Raw genomic sequence first — 20,851 nt, forward strand, 5'->3', positions numbered from 1 at the left:
GCAACACATCATCAACCCATAACCTGCATACTGGATCTCATACTCCATCAGATATTCAAGACTTTCTGAATACTCTTGCCTAATGATCTTCATCTCCTTTTATAGTCTTAGCCCTTTCTCAATACCATGGTCCAAAACCATAACAAAACAATACTAGGGACCCAATACCTGGGTTCAACAACTTCGGACGCAATACCAAGGACCAAAACCACAGGTCTCAATACCACGGACCCAAAAATAAGCTTTCCCACATGTACGCGCTTTTTCGTGCATGAAAGTGCGTGCATACGCATACGCGACTTTTTATCGACAATCCTGCGTGTATATGCGTCTTTGTATTAGTGAAGCTGCGTGTATAACCTGCGTGTATACCCTACTTGGTATATAGCGAACCTGCGTATATACGCGACTTGGTACATAGTGAACCTGCGTATAACTTGTGTGTATACGCTACTTGGTATATAGTGAACCTGCGTATATACTCTGACCTGCATATATACTCTTCTTTCTTCATTCTTTGTAGTCTGATCATCAAATCTTTGCTACTGATCTGCTGCACTATGATCTACCATCTGTGTGATTTGCCATCAAGGACAACACTTGTCTCATAATGCCAACATAGTTGTGATGATGATGATCCAAGATCTCCTTACCGATGATTACTAGTGATAAGAAAACACACAAGGAAAGATAGAGACACAAAATGGAAAGAAAACACTCTATTCATTACTTCGGACTCTCAGAGAGGGCTAATATAATATCAAAAACAATAGTGATTTCCATATTGGTTTCAGTTGGGTTTTCTTTGGTCAATTAAAATATATTAAAATAATAGCTAAATTAACTGCTCTAATTAAGGGCGGGATCTAGCTACCTTGAATTAGTGAAGACATAGGTAACTAGCTATGAATAGGCTTCAAGGGTCATCATACATGGTTCTCTCAAAAACTTGTTTTTATCTTAAACGTTGAAAACATTTTTTTGTAGTGTCATTGTCCTTGGTAGCAACTTTGCCTGATTTTAGTCCCTTTGACATTATAACTCTTAAAACTAAAAGTGAAACTTGAGTTGTCAATACACATGGGATTTCAAATAACCATTGTGGTAAAAATAACTAGCTGGACACTAACGAAATCCTGCACTAAGATAGATTGTCTAGATCTACTAGTGAAGATGACATAAGGCCTATCCATCTGCGCTTACAGTCTAGCTATTGTTCTTTGTTGACTGGACCATCCATGGCAACCCACTATTTCCAATAGTTTTTTCTTGAGATTGATTTCTAAAATGTCTGATGTCTGAAATCTCCAACATAGAATTCAAATGTTTCCTATTTTTCCTTTTCATGGCCTTGAGAGTTCCGGCTCTATCCCCAGTTCAGTGATCAGTCCAGTGAACAAATATTTAAATCATCACCAATGATTCACTGAGCTATTGGTAAGGACTGGTACATCCAATCCCAAAAATGTGTTATGCCAACAAGTCATTTGAAGTGTACACAACAAAAACCACATACTGTTCTAGCAATCAAAGTTGTCATTTAAGAACATCTGGAAAGCGGGCCTTACCCACTATCTAGAATGAAAGACGTCAACAAAGGGGATACTGCACATGCTGTCCATCCTTGTCATTCTGCATTGAGAATCCCATCACTTAGATTTCCTGCAAAAGAAGAATATTTGACCCAACATTTATTGAGAGCTTGAATTCAATTTTTTGGGGTGCCTTCAACATTACAACACATAAGATGAATTACGATATAAGATGGGAAGTCATCACCTCATGGAGTTTAAAATTGTTGCTTCTCTTGATCTCATCTCCCATGGAAACACCTAGTAAGGGAAATGGGGAAGACATGCCTGCCATACAAACATGAGCAATGTCTTGGAAATTGGTTATTTGAGGATATTGGTTTTTCTTGTATACGTGGGTAGAATTTGTTGGACACATAATCCTCTATGGTTTAGTGTGGAAGCTGATTAGACTAAGGAAGTCCAAGAGACCTTGGGATGTGAAACACAACGGTCAAACCATGTACTATAAATGTATATCAGTTGTTAATAAAAAATGTACACTCATGTTTTATCTTTCCTATTATGTTGCTGCCATGTGTGTGTTTAACATGGTGTCAGAGCAGGTGATCTCCTGCCCTGCCCAATTGTGAGCCATTTGTTTTTGTGGCCCTTCCATGCATGCTTGTCTTGCAGCTTTGCCTATTTTCCTGATATAGAAAAACTGCAATCTTTCCCTCATACCAGGGTGCGCAGGTCTCAAATTATTTTTCTGTACAGTAACTCCTATCAGATTTGTCCCTCTGTTGTGCATATTTTGCAGACTGAAACCTCTCTCAGCCAAGCATTATTCCCATGACGGTTTTCTCTGCTCGACTGCTACCTTGTCAGAATGCTGACACTTAATGTTTCGCTGGTACGAACCCCGAATCTCAAAAGCGTTACTGTGGCCTTTATTCGTGTATCAGTTCTGCCCTGTCTACTGGTAGAATTGTTTCCCTATTTTTGGTATTGAGTGCTTGGTCTGCGCATGAGTGAATGTTCAATGGTCCTCCTAAAAGTTTTCATCAACGTTAATTCGTTTCTACGTACAAGTGCCCTGTGGTAACGTTCTCCTATGTGCCCTGTTGTAACATTTGTTGAGATTATCTCTGACATAGTTAATGTCTCTGTAATGCTACACTACATAGCTACTTGATCATCTATACCTAATTGCACATGGATTCTTAATCCCTCGATGTTTCTTTTGTTTCATTTTTTTGTGTTCAAAATATCTGTGTCCTGAAACAAATCTCTCAAGAATATTTAGCTCATATATCATTTATTTCCACTATAACAAGTGTGCAATCCATTATCTTTGTCTTTCTGTTGGATAAAACCACTATTGATGGCTTATGATCTACACATCCCACCATGTTGAGAAATATTGGATTCAATCGCTTGTTAGTGCAGTGCCATCAAGTGTGAGGGCATGCAAATCTCTGACTTTCCATCTCTACTCATTGTTTATATAACTCTCTTTTTATGTGTTCCTTTGATACGGTGAAACCATAATCTGAAAACACCTATACACATGCCTCTTCCCACAGTTAGAATATGAGGCTTACCAGGCAGCTAAGAAGTATAACCAGATCTTTTACAAGGAATTTTTAGAGGCTCCATGGTAGTCCAACATCGTCAAATACATCGGATAACTTGCAAGTTTGTTTTTCTGGTGCTTCCTTGACCGATAATGAAAATATAGGAGTCGTCAGACTTGGATATCGATGGGTTGTTTGCCTAACAAAGACAAGAAAGGGTCTATCTATATTGATCCCAACACACTCGAAACTATTGAGGTGATCTTGCTCCTAGGCTTCTTCGGAAATGTAGGGAATGGCAACTGGAGCTGGTGGATGGAGTCTAAGCGTTTCTCTCACCACAACTTGTAAATAAGGGAGGCGACGAAGATCAAATTCATGCACCATGCGCCCCATTCCAACAACACGTTGCAGCTCATCCTTACGCTTCTGGATCACTGGTGGGTTCCTCAACAATTCGGACATTGCCCACTCTATTCCTATAGCCGATGTATCCTTACGCTTTTGGATCACCAGTGGGCTCTTGGTCATTCACTTCCATTTCTATTGAAGCTCAATTTTAAATGAGTGGATGGTTTGAATATGCATTCAAGTCTCTTCATCTTCTGATATATGTGCGATTATCGATGAAGCTATTGTAGTGTTGCATAAATATAATTTAGGTACAAATCTCTTGTTTTCAAATCAATTGAGCTCAGTGAAAGCCATTCGACCCCTGTATCAGGATTAAAATTCTACCAAAAGGGATGAGATTCTATCACTGTTGAGAGCCATATTGAATTCTGAGTGTGAAGCTGAACCTACCTCACTAAGGGACCGATATTATGAAGTGATTTATTGGCTGTGAAGAGCATACAAGAGGCTAATAAACCAACTGCCCCAGCAAAGAAGCCAACTGCAAAGAAGGCTGCTCCAAGTTATATACATTAACTGTCCAGTTATATACGCTGTTGAACACTATCCATAAGTATAACACCGTCCATATACATCTTATTGTCTCATTCTTTGTGTGTCTGTTGGGGGACCTGGGCGTTCTCTAAAACTATATATTTTTGCGTTATTTGTTCACACTGGTCAATTCAAAGCGTTGAATTGGTTATGTGTGTTTTCAATGATATATATTGAATTGAATGTGGTGAACATATATGCCTTTAATTACATATATGTTGTTGATTCATAGGATTGCATACAATGGATCAGTTGAGATTATATGACTATATGTGCGCTCGCTATACTTTGGAGTTAAATATGTGATTTGGTTTCAATAAATTTTACATGTGCATTGAAGACAAATTTATGTCAGTAGAAGAGTCACAGTTGTAGGAGCGGTTCTGAGTTTGAACAAATTTATGCCATTCAAAGAGTGAAGTCAAAAAATAAAAGGATTTTCCAGTAGGAACACATACTGGTATTTTGGCATTTTTGTTTGCAGCAGGTGTTGAAATATAAAAGTTTTCAATAAGAACCAATCTGCATTGGCTAGTTTGTTGGCTCCTTGAAAATTTTGGGAAAGAAAGAATTATAGTGTTGAATGAATACTTAAGTTGCTTCCTGGTATGCTTCAAGACATTGCAGAAGGCTTAAAGTTTGTATACTTGTAGTATTTTCAATTAACATAATTTTGTGGCACTTGTGTGTCATGCGAAATACAAGCAACCTGTAGATTTGGAAGTCGAAGGGATACAAACACAATCTACATATATATGCATTGATTCCTTGTTACTTCGACTGCTACATAAGAGTTTGCTGGGTTGTATAAAGGCAATGATTGTTTTTGACAATTAAAAGTAGTCTTTTGTGGAGGAATGTTTAGTCAGTTGTATTGTCCGAACATAGTGTTGGTCATGAGTAAACTCTTATTTTTATGTAATGGATTGTAATTGGTGCTTGCTGGTTGCACACTGATCATTTGTTGCACATTTATAAAGGATATTGTTGTGTACTGTGAGTGGGTATTACTTTTCTGCATTGAGTAGTAGTTGTGATCAGTTTTTAAGGTGTAATTCTGACATTGAAGAAAAAAATGGCCAGAATCAATGAAGTATTAGAGTTCCTCAAAACTCTAGTATTGTCTACTACTCATGATACATTAAAAGTCAGCAAAGTTCCTCTCACCGAAATTCAGGTCTGTCTACAAAATGCACAAGAGAAAATTGATTTTTTGTAGCTAGAATCTCAGCTACAACAAGAAGAATTAAAACAAAGGAGTCATCATTTTGAACCTGTTTCTGTTCAGAAGATTGAAAGAGACTCCCATAAAGCAGCAGTTGTACATGCAGATGTAGAAGTTCAGTTTGCACTTCCCAAGCCCATCATCAAACCTTGGGAATAGCTTGTCCACAACAAGCACAGAACTGGTCTTGGATATGACAAGAATGTGTTCTTTCATATTCCAGATTACTCAAAGCCCATTTAGTTTCAGAGTGCTAGATTTCTTCATGACAGTTCATCTCCAACTGTTTCAGAATCTGCTCCTCTTCCGCAACAAGAAATTGTGAAATGCCAACACTGTGACCGAGTTGGCCATCTGAAAGATCACAATTTTGATCTTCATCCATGCAAGCATTGTCATAAAACTATTCATTCTTCAAACAAATGCTTCAGAAACAAACCTCCTGCAAGAAAAAAGAATCATCTTGGATGGATCACTTCTTGGCAATGGGCATCAACAGCCAAGAAGATACTTCAGTCATATGTCTGAACTTGTTCCAGAGTATTGAACAGTCTTCAGTTGATTTTTCTCCATCATCTCACCTTGTATCTGACAGGGGGGAAAATGATGGTCATCTACAAGCTTCAAAGTCACATCAAGCGAGCCTGAGCCACAACCTACCACACCAGTTTCAGAGTTGTAGCCAGAGACAAAGATGCCCCTGAGCATGCCTTTAATTGTTAATTTGGGACACTTCCTCTAGCAGAATACTTCATCTTCTTGCCAGTTTCAAAAGAATTCCAAGAATAGAATTGGGACACTTCCTCTAGCAGAAGACTTCATCTTCTTGCCAGACTTGGAAGAGTTCCAGGAATTGCATTAAGCATTCCAGAGTTGTTGGTCATCCTTAAACCATCACAGGTTGAGAATTCCCATTTCAGGTTGAAGTTCTCCATTTTATGTGGGGTGAGACCTCCCTTTCATGGTTGAAGGTTCCCCCCTTCAAAACAATAGGAGCACTTCCTCTAGCAGAAGACTTCAACTTCTTGCCAGTTTTGGAAGAGTTATAGCAATTGCATTAAGCATTCCAGTGTTGGTGGTCATCCTTAAACCACCGCCCTTTATACCAACATTTCAGAGAGCACATTCAGCCTAGTGTTGCCATGCATTTTTTGCACATTTTGTATTACAACTCTCTTCTTGGACTCATACATAACCCTTCAGATTAAGGGGTGGAATGCTGGAAACCTAATCCTCTATGGGTTAGTGTGGAAGCGGATTAGACTAAGGAAGTCCAAGAGACCTTGGGATGTGAAACCCAATGGTAAAACCATGTACTATAAATGTATATCAATTTTTAATAAAAAATGTACTCTCATGTTTTATCTTTCATATTATGTTGCTGCCATGTGTGTGTTTAACAGATTCATGGATTCTGGGAAGATTTGCATGAGATTCTCATTTTTCTTTTATTTGTTTCCATAGAAGCAATTTACTTTGATGAATGATTTGGTGAAAGGCTAGTGGAGCAAGCATCAGTAAGTTAAGATAGATTCCTTTAGAATATGGATCTGTCCCAAGAGTTGCTAGCAAATTTCAGAGAGATTCCATGTCAGATTAACTTCAACACAAAGGTGAGAATTTGGCCTTGCAATATTGCTTCTGTTTTGTCCCCACTAACACTTGACCAATGGTTTAATGATTTTGTTAATACACGCTTGATGTTCCAAAATTCTTGGATACTTGATTCAAAGTAGATATTAGTGCTAAGACATGTAATCTGGTGAGAAGTCATTATGCCATGATAGAACATAAGTTGTAGCCCTTGCAATCATCCAAGTTCCAAATAGCAGCAGAACCCAAGCTGTTGTCTCTTCATAGTAAAAAACTAGACAAATATAACCTTTCCGAGCCTCAAGAGGACTCAACTAGATGAGGCACTTTACTTGTATTGACAAATCTTGAAGTATCGCAGCAGGCTTCTCTTTGTGGCAACATGAAGCTCTCGAAGGGTAATTTTTTTTCCTTGACAACTATACTCTTCTTGTGGTGGCATTTAAAATGTGTGGAGTATGCAATAAGGGGGGAAACTTGTGCAATGTGGCATTGGTGATCACTGGGTTAACCATTGCCACTGCTAATTGGTTTCTCAGTTCTGATGCTGATGTAGTTGTTGGGTTGAATAACCTTATAGCCATAAATCATTCTCTTCCAACTGCTGCTGAAATACACTCTCCTTTTATTTTCTGAGGAAATCCTTGCAAGGAAACCTCTGAGAACTTCCTTGTATTTTGCAAATGGCACCCAGTGTAAACATGTTGGTGTTGATTACAGTGCCCAACCCAGTAGGGACATTGTGTGAGGCACACAACAGAGACAACTGGTGCACGAGATCAACCCAGAGACACCTGCATGAAGCTCAAGGCACTCCACTCAAACTAGCCTACCAAGCTAACTGAAATATTCATGGTAAAATGGAATTTTTTTGGGAGAGACTCCTAGATGGGCATTTGTAATGCTGATCTTGAAATATATTATTTTGGGAACCTCCTGCATAAAGCTAAACTATTTTATGTCACCATTACATTGCAGTGGATTCTAGAGTGTGTATATTTATGAGATAATTAATACCACTCATAGGAATTCGATGGTGCCAGGTTTCATGCCTTGTAGATATCTGACTGTAAGAAGTGTTATCACAATTAAAATTCTAGTTCATTTAAAGCCTAAGTTGTTACAAATATATCACCTCAACCACCTGTTTGGTTTTGGTACAAGAGAAATCTTTATCTTGAAACATTATATAATAAAATGAAAGCTTTTGCTGAAATGTTTTGTTGCAGTCAATAAAAATTCCATCTCTCTGGCTTGTGGTATGTGGTATATCTTGAATTTTCTGATTCTAAATTGGATGCTTTTGCCAAAAATAACCTTGAAGGAGACATCAATGTAGTCTGACCTCTAAAACAGGGAAGCATTGTCGATTAACATGAAGTAACCAATTTTAGGCCAGCATAAGGCCTTGACAGAGGCATTGAATTTTGGGAGACTAAATGCATACACTTTTATTCAAGTTCAAGTGTTTACTTACCAGTGTACCTCAAGGCACTCCACTCAAACCTTGTAGGGAAACCTCTGAGAACTTCCTTGTATTTTGCAGATGGCACCCAGTGTAAACCTATTGGTGCTAATACCAATAACAATCATACCTATTTAAATGAGATTTTAGAATGTTGTGTTTCAGATTTCAAGATCCTTGAAATGATCTTTATTTGTCATGAACCCCCTTTCCTTTGATACTAGAATATCAGAGATGCACAAAGGTTGATCCTTCACCTTCAATAAGCATCTTCCCAATGGAAAACCCCGAACACTACTCTTTTTCAAACCCTCTTGATTGATGCCACAAGGGCCGAGGAGACTTCACCTTTTGTAGCCTTTTATACTTCTCTGTGAGACAGACAAAGCCCTAATACAAGGCCAAAGGCATGTCAATGAGCTCAAGTATAATATTATATATATGAGCTTATATGCTAGGAACTTTATATCTTCAGATATGATTTTATATAAACCTACAAAAGAGAAGGAATTTCGAGTGAGACACTATCTCCAAACCAAATTCAATTCAAGGGTGATTTCATAATAGAAGATTTGACCCTAAAGCAACCAAAGCTTCCTGGCTGTAGTCATGACAAAAGGCCTTAGATATAGATCATTTGACCAACAATTTGATAGAGAGCTCTGTCATAGAGATGCTTGATTGATGAGGCCTTGATCTCATTTCCTTTCTAGGATCTACAACCTAGAATTTTTCAATAGGACTTTTAGTGCTTCATGATGGCTGATATTTGAAGAGGAAGGAGGTCATAATTGTCAAAAAACTTCCTGTGATTGCTTTCTTCCTTGCTTGGGCTTGCCCTCACCTTAGCTTTGATACCTTTCCCTCACCTTAGATCTGATACCTTGCCCTCACCTTAGCTCTGATACCATTATGGTGGGGCAAGCCAGAATGGTGCCCCCTATTGGGCCTACGCCAGGTCAATCCCACCCCAACCCTATGACATTATGCAAAGAGTTTAATGCCCGCAGTCAACACTACAAGCCCAAGACACCTCATACTCATCACTGCTTGTTGGTCAGGTAAATCCCCTTTGCGGACAGAGGCGATCCCACTAGCCTATAACAGAACTAGCCACAATCAAACCACGCTGCTACGCAAGTTCCTAGTTATGCATCAAAGGTGAATCAAGAAGACCAACCTGGAGTCCAATGCTATGATTGAAGCAGAGTTGATATCCCCGCTCCCTCGCTCCAACAGATCATAAACGAACACCTGCACATGCAAAGGAAGAGACAGATACCAACATAAAAGCTACCAAGGTACAACTATATTTCAGTCAGAAAGGAAATAAATCAACACATCACCATAATAGACAATGAGATTGGAACTATAATAGCAGTCGCTCATCAATTAATAATAAACAGGAAAAGTTACAACCATTGTTCTGACGTTGACCCTTCTCCTGGCTGGGCGAGTAACTATATGTGTCTTGCAATGCATCTCCTCTCCGGCAGCATAACCTCTCTAGCACTCACTAGCATTCCTCCAAGAACTCAAGAAATCAACATCTAACACTCCATGACTAACGATTATCACTACTATCACCAGCTTGTCCAATGCATAATGACAAGCTTATATAGATGAAGAAGGGAGGAGGATACGATGAACCGGGACATCTAAGCCAGAGTGCCAATGGTCGCGCCCTCTTTTGAGGATCTCCATGATTGGCGCGGGTAAGATACTTTGGACTTGCGCCAATGGAAAAAGAGCACTTTTCAGGGATAATCTGCAGAAGGTGTCTTCAGGGAACATGGAGTACATACTCAGGGGAACATAATGCAAGTGTTCTTAGACTTTGTCACTTCTTATAACTCCCGGGATGAGTCCTCCAAGGTACAACAAGAGGAGTAACAGGGATGGTGACAAATTACTGTGTAACAGATGTGCCCTAAAGCATGAAGTCCGAGAGGTGGAGAGGGGTGAAATGCTTTACAAGAACACACAAGAACACATAAGAGCACATATAGTTACTGCCGCCGAGGATCTGTATTAAGAGACATGACTGATAGTTCAATTACATGATGTACATGGTATGGTCGCAACCATCCATAAGAGAGTACATAAATAATCTAGATCCATAGTATGGACGCAGCCACCTGGTTAGGATCAATGAATTGACTCAGGTATGGTCGCAGCCATCCAGTGAATGAGTCAAGTATCAAGAATCACGCCTGGATTACAACAGACACAATCCAGGGTCTTGCGCTCCATCTCGCCCCGAACAAGAGTACAAGTTCAAGCATGTGAATATATGAGCTGAAGTCGAACATGCATGAACATTGTCTGATTACCAGTCAATAGTGGAAACTGTTAACAGACGCGAGAGGTACCACCAATAATGACAATGGCCCTCAAGGTACTATAGGTACAATCTACGGCGTGTGAATCAATGATCCGAAGTCGAACACCCGTAGAATCATTCGATCGGAGGCCAATGATGAAAACCTCACGTCGAACACGAAGAACCTGCCATTGAGGCATGCAGGCTCCAAGGCACCGGAAAGGAGTCTCTAGATCAACTTCCTGGATAATGAGTTGAAGTCGACAGGAAGTGACCTTGATCGAAGGTGGGCCATAATGTTTCCCACATCATCGACACGAGACAGAGAGATAATGTTGTGAATCAAGATTGTGCGAACTATCAGAGGGAGGTTGTTTCTTTGCAGAGGTCAACTTCTCTTGAACATATCGGCGACACATTAACGGAATTGGCAGTATTTGACATCAATGTATCAAAGGTCATGATGACGAGGCAATGAGTGGATGAGAGGTCAAATAGGGTACCCAAGTCCATGGAAGCAAGTGAAAGATATGAGATGAAATATCCCCATCCCAGACACGAAAGCAAAAAGTGCCATGTTCAAGAGCGACATACTGCCGTTACGGTAATAATTATGGTTCAAAAATTTTCTTTCCCCCCCCGCCATTTCTGGCGAGTACCCCAGTTATTTTTAACAAGCTTGATGGGGATAGCATATGCTTGTGTTGTGACAAAATCCGATGTCATTAAGTTTTAACGAGTCTGACAAAGGAAGAACTCGGCGTCTTTTCATGTTTAGAGAGTTTGAAAAGACAGCAGAAAAGGAAACTCCAGGGATGTCCTTTTTCGTAAAGTTGTGTCTCTCGGGCCCGAAAAAGTATAAAATAATACCCGAAAGAACCGCCCGATCATTACGATCGAGGAGTACTTTTCATAATTAGTGATTTCGAGCTGAAAAAGTAAAAAAGCGGTCAAAACCACGTCGTTTCGTAACCATTAACGAGTTTGAAACGACAAAAACCCGGTAATCTTTTTACGTTTTAACGGTCGTCAAAAAGAACTTAAAATGACCGCCCCTTATTACCATTTAACGAGTCAAGAGGAGCGACTCGGCAATCTTTTCCTCTTTAAATGGTCAGAAAAGAGCTGAAAGCAGACCTCCATTTTTATTTTCTTTAACGAGTCAAAAAGGAAAAATACTCGGCAATCTTTTCATATTTTACGAGTCAGAAAAGAGCGTAAAGGCGACTCGTCCTGAAGGAACGAGTGGTATAAAGGATAGCAACTGGTTCCGGTAATGGTGGAACTTACTCGAAACATGTAAAGGTTAAGAGGCTGGCTAATAAAACCACTCATCGCTGCGGTTCCTCAGGAAAGGAGAAACAACCAAGTGAAAGCATATGATCGGCCAAAAAGATGGTGGCGATGGAATGAAACAACCAAGGCTCATCTAGCAGAATTTAGCGAATAAAAGGCAATCACGGGATGTAAATGGGTTCATTTTTACACAAGCTTGAACCATGGAGAACTTTGCTTGTAAATTTTTTTTTTTTGCATGCCCCCAGCATGATCATACAAATCGAGGTACATGCCCCCCAAGATTCATGGCATTCACGGAGTGGATGGAATGAAGTTTTACTTGGAAAGACTCGATTTTGAAGGAGGATGCATGCCCCCACCCCCCCCGGGGCAGCTGCCGTCATCAGAATGACAGAGTGGATGTTGGGGCATTTCCTGTGGAAATAAGACCATTTAGGAATGGTAGATGACTATATGTGAAGTGTGAACCGGGGAATGAAAGTTGGTCTACGACTTTGATCGTCCTTCCTTCATGCAGAAAACACATCACTATGAAGAGTGAGGACACAATAGCACGTATGCGATAAATATAGTCTCGTCCAAGGAGTAAATTGTAATCTAACGGACCTTGGACTACCATGACACCCATTTGAATAGTCTTCCCTTCTAACGTAATAGGTACATTGGGAAGAATTCCTAAAGGTTGAGTGGTTTCTCGATGGAAACCTGTAAGGTTTCTCATCTCAGGCAGAAGCAGTGGGGAACCAAGTGCTTCCCAAGCTGTTGAAGAAAGGATACTCACAGGAGATCCCTCATCAATAATTGTACCGGCCATAACCATGCGGTAGACTTGAACTATAATTCGAAATGGTATGGAGGCTGGTAACCGAGGATTGACTAGTTGATCCCAATTGAAGGAAACAACTAGGTTGCTTGGAGGTGGGACTGGATAGACAGCCGGATATGACTCTGATGGACTTTCTTCCTGGTGCGAAGGAATGAGAGGGATGCTCACTTGATCATCTATGTTAATAAATAGAATTTGGGCGGTGGGATCTTCATTCTTTGCAGTGATAACATCATCTGAGGAGGTAACTTCTGAAGGCAAAACCGGGTCACTTGTGAGCTGGACCTTTTGACTTTTGTCTGGTTTGGATTCAGATGTAAGATCGTTTAAGGCTGGAACTTCTGAAGGCAAAACCAGGTCACTTGTAAGCTGGACCTTTTGACTTTTGTCTGGTTTAGATTCAGGTGTAAGATCATCTAAGGATGGAACTTCTGTAGGCAAAACCGGGTCACTTGTAATCTGGACCTTTTGAAAGACCGGGTCAACTGTAATCTGGAACTGTGGACTTTCGTTTGGTTTGGACTCAGGTAGTTCATCTTTGATAATAGAGTGGTGCGTAGATGATGAATGTAAATCAACACTCGTTCCGACCAGGGACTGGTCTGGAACAGGCGGAGCACAGCTAGGTTCAGGAAGAAAAGGCTGGGCCAAAGAGGAATCATGCTTGATCACTTGGTTAGTGGAGAGATGATCTGCAGTTGCAAAAAGACGCTGATATCCAGCGGGTAGTTTGGGTAAGGGAGCTGACAGACTTGCCAAAAGACGGGAGGCTTCATCCATAAGCGGACAAAGGCGAAGGAGATGATTGCCTTCACAAAGTCGACAAGGGAAACGAACCTTCCCTTTTCTCTTACCAACTGACAAGGTATCGTCGATTGGCGACGACAAGGAGTGAGTCGGGTCACGGGACCATATATCGAGGATCCTGGGAATACCAGGACAATCAGAAAGAAAGTGGTCCTCCTTGCATAACCGACAAGGAAACTTAGCCTTCCGCGGAGGAGCAGAAGGTGGTTCCACTTCAGATATTTTCGTGGTAGATGCGACCTTTCCCTTAGGAGACTTCTTCTTGTTGGTCTTATTCTTCTTTTTCTTAGCCACCTGGTTAGTGAAATCCACGGTTTCACCAGGCGAAGTAGAAGATGAGGACGCAGAAATGGGTGAAGAAGGGAAGGGGTCCACCTTAGAATCAACATGGTGTTGTTCGGGTGGAGGAGGCGGTGGCGGAACAGGAGTCACCACACTTGAGACCATCGAGTTTGAAAACAACCATACGGGTAAACCAATGGTCAACCCAGGCAAAGACAATGTTGCGATATACTGAACACTGACATTTCCAACAGAAGGAAATGGACGAGGGTTTCCATCAGGAGGAACACCTTGGCCGGTGGGCGCCGGAAAGGCTGCCATTGAATGAGAAATAATCCTACTCAAGCTAACGCAAACAAAATCTAATTGGGTAGATGTTATCGTGGCCAATAAATTTTAAGATACTGAACTTAACCTTTTCATTTTTTAAGAGTCGAGAAAAGGATAAAAGATGACTCTAGTCTCCTTCGAATATTTAATGAGAACGAAGTGACAAGACGCTCACAGGCACCTTTTTGTTTAGGGAGTCCGAAAAGGATCAAAAGTGACTGCTTTGGAATTCTAGGTAGAAGGTGTGCCAAACTTTTCGCAAAACCACAGAATACTTTTTAGGGTACGGGTGGTCAATCTTCGTGAATGCTGTGTTCACTGCATTGCGAATCGTAGGGCGGCTGACACGGCTTCCTATGGATAAAGGCTTTATTCCTATAGGGGTCTCCCAATATATACTCGACGGTACGTGGGAGCACAGTCCGTATTGGCACCTATCGTTTCACCATGGAGGAATCACCCAACCACTTGACGATAAACTACCAGGTTTAAAGACGCCGGAACACGTCTCTAACCTAGACCTCTAGAGTATTTGCGTTATGTTCCAATGCGTTGTTATGTTCATTGAGTTCATTTTAAAGTTTATCTTTGATTATGTTTCAGTTTTTGGTCCTACCGTATGTGATATCTCAAAAACTTCTTAAATGCAAACTATATGCCAAAATTATATCATTTGATTCGATGAATTCTATCTACAGGAGGGTTGAGATTTTTACACAAACGAAGTGATCACTCAACAAACAACAAAGATCCTAATGCAGCTAATAACAAGAAATGAAATTTTTTCTTTTTCTTTTTAATAGCAACAAATAACAATAAATGCTAACTAATATGATGCAAAAGATTTTTTTTGTTTTTCTTTCCTTTAAGATGGCATGATGCATGTAAACAAATTTTAAGAGATATGCACAATCCAAGTTCACTCAATGAAATAGAACCAATTCTGAAACACCAAAATGAACCATGCAAGCAAGGAAAAACACAAAAGACTTTCACTGAACCATGTAATCTAAGTTCGAATGAAATCGAGTGAAATCCAAAGAGGCTAGAAGTGAATCACTCAGAGTACAGAAGATCAAGCTTTAACAAATCACTGGATCGGTGCAGAACACGACCAACAAGTTGACTGGATAATCAAGAGATCAAAACTTCCCACAGAAGGCTAGACATGCAAAGTCACTAGATGTTCTAGGGCTGAGACGAAAATCAATAGAAATAAGCAAACAGCTGAGGGATAAAGGCTAAGACCAGTCAAGCAGAGGTTCAGCACAGTTCCAGAGGCTGTAAGAGATATAAAAAGAGATTGAAAGAGCTTTCCACCCACACACAGGAAAAATTTACAGAGCTGGCGTGACTGTCAGCCTGCAACTTGCGCTACCACAGTATTGGCGCGAGTTGCTTTTGAGCAACATGCGCCAACTGGCGCGACTGTCAGAGAAATAACCGCGCCAACTAAGCTTGCCGGCTAGAAAAATAAATGATATGACCTCAGGTCGGGTTGACAGTGCTCAGATGGGTCAAACAGTAAAGAATAAACTCAAAACTGACTCAGGAAGCTCATTCACTCAAGCAAGCAGAAGAAAATTAACATGCAAGACAAAAATCAAATAGCTCCTCCCCAGCGGAGTCGCCAAATTGTTGGTCAGGTAAATCCCCTCTGCGGACAGAGGCGATCCCACTAGCCTATAACAGAACTAGCCAAAATCAAACCACGCTGCTACGCAAGTTCCTAGTTATGCATCAAAGGTGAATCAAGAAGACCAACCTGGAGTCCAACGCTATGATTGAAGCAGAGTTGATATCCCCGCTCCCTCGCTCCAACAGATCATAAACGAACACCTGCACATGCAAAGGAAGAGACAGATACCAACATAAAAGCTACCAGGGCACAACTATATTTCAGTCAGAAAGGAAATAAATCAACACATCACCATAATAGACAATGAGATTGGAACTATAATAGCAGTCGCTCATCAATTAATAATAAACAGGAAAAGTTACAACCATTGTTCTGACGTTGACCCTTCTCCTGGCTGGGCGAGTAACTATATGTGTCTTGCAATGCATCTCCTCTCCGGCAGCATAACCTCTCTAGCACTCACTAGCATTCCTCCAAGAACTCAAGAACTCAACATCTAACACTCCATGACTAACGATTATCACTACTATCACCAGCTTGTCCAATGCATAATGACAAGCTTATATAGATGAAGAAGGGAGGAGGATACGATGAACCGGGACACCTTTTGTGGATTAACATTATCCCCCAAAAGCCATTAAAGATGGAGATAGGATAGAGCTCGACATAAGGCTGATTTTTTATCTTCAAAAAGCTCCATGTAATGAAGGAAACAACAGTCGGGCGTGCGTTAAGGCAAAAAGCATGACTAAACTTGGTTGGCGCGACTGTTGCTCTAAGACAGAGCGCCAATGGTCGCGCCCTCTTTTGAGGATCTCCATGATTGGTGCGGGTAAGATACTGTGGACTTGCGCCAATGGAAAAAGAGCACTTTTCAGGGATAATCTGCAGAAGGTGTCTTCAGGGAACATGGAGTACATACTCAGGGGAACATAATGCAAGTGTTTTTAGACTTTGTCACTTCTTATAACTCCCGGGATGAGTCCTCCAAGGTACGACAAGAGGAGTAACAGGGATGGTGACAAATTACTGTGTAACACTGCTTACAAAGACAATACATTTCAATTCATAGTCAAGATCCCCTCGGTCACATGGTATTTGAAAAAGGATGCAGGAATTGAGTCAGGCAATGGTAAGCCCAATCACCAGGTTGTAGCCACACTAAGCCTCAAACACATCTATGAAATTTCAAAGGTCAAACAATTTGATGCTTATTGTGAGTATATGCCACTAGAATCAATCTGCGAGGCGATAATTAGTACAACCACGACTATGGGGATTAAGGTTAAGAAAGAGTTAGGTTAATATATTCCTCAATTTGTTACTTCAAGCTTAGTGGTGGGGTTACAATACCATTTTTGGGTTTTTGATGCGGGATAATGTGATTATTATGTCCTTGCCAAAGCTCAAAAACTGATACTCAGAGGGCTTAATAGATGAAGCCAGATGTTTTGACTGTCTGTCTCATTGAATACACCTTTTTTTAGTGATTATTGAAGTGGCATATGTTATCAAGGACATTTTTATTTTAGTAAATAACAGTGTGATTGTTATTAAGTACATTTCAGTTCCCATTGTGATGCAATTTTAGGCAGATAATAAATATGTGGAAGGGTAGAGAATCAATATGTTTTGGGAATTTCTTTGTTATTAATGTAGATTTTAATAAGATTATTTGAACATATCAATTGAAATACATCTCAACCTCTAGTTATTTGTCTACATTAATAACTAGACAACCTATAATTACATCTACCAAACCCCAGAATGCGGTAGAGCTCACTGGAGAGAGATGAGTGAAATTCGCTGCACATAGAGGGAAGCTCAATGAAATTCGGTTTGACAGGAGAACCTACATGTTTCACTTGCCCATAATTGATGTGGATGAAAGCACATATAGTGTCATGGAAAATTTGTTGAAACATGATGAAAACCTTTGTGACTCGTTGTATCTCCCCGAGGAAGTGAAATCGTTGAGGTGCTATGTATTCTAATTGATCAATAAAAATGAGGGAGTTGAAGTGCTGAGAGATAGTGGTATAATCATCAATCACTTTGGCACCAATGAAAAACTGACCAAGGTATGGGGTAAAATCAAGAAAGAGATGACAAACATGAACCCCCAGTATATGAACCAATCGACATCGCCATTGATCGCCATCACCCTCTCTTTTCCTGATTTCACCCTAGAACTTGGTTAGTTCTTCATTGCCCTTGCCTTTATTGATCAACTAGAATATCAATTCCACATAGCACCTCAGTGGTTTCACTTCCTCAAGGAGATACAAGGAGTCACAAAGATTTTCCTCGTGTCTCAACAATTTTTTCACGACACTAGATGTGCTTTCATCCACATTAATTCTGTTGAAAACATAATTAATGTGGACAAGAGCACATCTAATGTCATGAAAAAATTGTTGAAATTTGTTGAAATGAGTAGTGATATATTTTAATTTAATATTTTTCACTTTTACTACAAATGGTTATCAAGAATATGTTCTTTTAAAATTTCTAACTGATTATAATCCTGTTTTGTAGGATTCCTTTTACTTCTGCCCTTTGATAGTTACTGTGTTATCTAATAAGTTGATTACAATCTTTCAGAGCTGCCAAAAGTGCAGAAGCTTGTTCTTACAAGGAAGGCAGTGGAAGGAAAAATATTGACTGTTGTGGAGATCATTCCAAAGAGTGAGTCACACCAAAACATAGAAGTACAAAAAAGATGTTAAACATCATTAGTTAAACTTATTTGGTTCCTCTCTCATCCTCATTCTTTTTTCATTCTAGTTCTATATATTGTAACAAGAAAAGAGAAGGGTTTGATTTTCTTGTGTAAAATATTCATCCTCATTCTTTTGTCATTCTAGTTCTATATATTGTAACAAGCAAAGAGAATGGTTTGATTTTCTTGTGTGAGATCTTTGTGTTTTCATCTTTCCCTTCTTTTGTGCTTATTCCTCATAGAGAGATTGAGATAAGGTACTAGCATGGAGTATCTGTGATGGTGGATTGGTTGTGTTGTATTATTACTAGTATTGTTCCATTGAGCAGAGTTGATTTGTACCATGGCGTGTGTTGTCCAAACTTGTTAGGACTTTGTTCTACCAACTACTTTTGATAATAAAGACAGATTTTCATTTGCGACCAATATTTTCTTAGGCTTTCATCTGTGCTTATTCTTTGTTCTTACTAAGATTTTAGTGATGTGCTTCTGATTGTCTTCCACCCTATTCACTTTTTATCTTTTCATTTTCTTTTGACTCCATAAAAGGCACTGGTTTACTGAATCTTATGTTCTTGATCTCTCATTTAAAATGAATTTTTGCATCAAACATTGAACACTGTACATCTTCGGCATATCTAAGTAGGTGTCTAGGTCATTTTAGTATTGTTTTAGATAAAATTCAGCAAGATTAGCTTGTTGTAATTTCACCTTTATTATGTTTTTTCTCAGTTTTTTTGCATTTAAGCATAAGAAAACATTCAAAAATACCAAAAACAACAACATTATATTTATTATGACATCCATAAATGATCACTGTAATTTATGTTTTTGCATTTAAATCAGTAGGTTTTCCATCATATAGTTGCATTGGGTTACATGATTGGCCTTAAATTAATATTTGCATATGTTTCCATTCTGTTTTTAGCCTCAAGAGAAATTACTGCTTGCTGTAAATTCTGTTTTGCTGCTTTGTTAGTGCATTTTTCATAATCATAATTGCATTTGGTTTTGTCAGTTCAATCAGAAACAAATATTGCATCACTTTTTGTGCATTCTTCTGATCCTCACATCATTTATCAAATGTTGTTTTTATCAATTCTTTGTTATTACAGTGGATTTAAATAAGATCATTTGAGCATATAAATTGAAATACATCTCAACCTCTAGTTCTTTGTCTTGTAGGTGATTCCTCTTGGAAGCAGAGATGCTCTCAGGTGTGACACATGGGTGTTTGTATTATGTAAGAAGCTTAAGGATTGCTAGTACCAGGTAGGTTATAACAATAAGACATGATCGTTGTAGTTCAACAACGTAGTTCTAGAATCTGTTATTCCACTTTGAATGAAATCAAATTTTTAAATGTGTTGTGACCCAAGTGGTTTATTTACTTTCATATATAGGTAGCTGAAGGGGAATTTCCAATTATTTCTGCCTGTGGGTGAGTGTTTTAGCTTCAAATATTTTTGTGACTCTATGGATTTTATTTCTCTGTGATCTGAGGCTTCCCTTCTTATGTAGAGAGGAGAACATAGCATACAAGGAACTTGATCCTGGTTCCCGGGTGTTATAGACATTTTTGTGCCTCGTAACATGGAGCATGAAATGTCGATAATTACAGGGATCCTCAGTCCCTAAACATGTTGTTCTTACCCCTAGAAGAACAAGGTCAGCAAACCACAGCACTTCCCATCAGTTCTCCACCTGAAAACACTCAAAAACAGGCTATTTTTGGATCATGTCAGCTGCTCCACTGAGCATCTGCGCTGGAATGCAACTGCTCCTCCTTGTACCTGCGCTGAAAGTCAAATCTAATGAAGGCTACCTGCGCTGGGCGAGATTGGCCAAGTGGCACAGTCATTCTGCAAGGTGTCAATTGCCCAGGAAGCTTCCAAACTGACACTTGGTTCATGGGATTCGCCCTGTGATGAGTAAGAGGTACTTGATCTCCATGTGTGAGCAAGGATCTCCAAGTGGACTCAAGAACTGAAGTTTAACTGAAGAGGGAGAGGACACAAGGCAGCTTTATGTCAGTCTCAAGCTGACTCATCCTTTCTTCTTCTCTCCTATATATAGAGCTCTTCTATGAGGTCTATGGAGGCTGGAATTTTGTGCAAAGTAAGGAAGTGCTGTTGGTTTACAGTTAGAGCTATTGGGTGATTGTTTTTCCAGAGGTGAAGAGGAGACTTCTTGCTGCTGGGGAGGTGCTGCTGGATTGGAGCCATTGATGGTTGTAACCTTCTCAGAACCCTATTACTTTTATCAATAAAGCTTTGAATGTTCTCCTATATACTTGTATTG

Source organism: Pinus tabuliformis, chromosome J (genome assembly GCF_031772625.1).
Source record: "Pinus tabuliformis cultivar Carrire ecotype Pingquan chromosome J, CPIR1, whole genome shotgun sequence".
NCBI lineage: Eukaryota > Viridiplantae > Streptophyta > Pinopsida > Pinales > Pinaceae > Pinus > Pinus tabuliformis.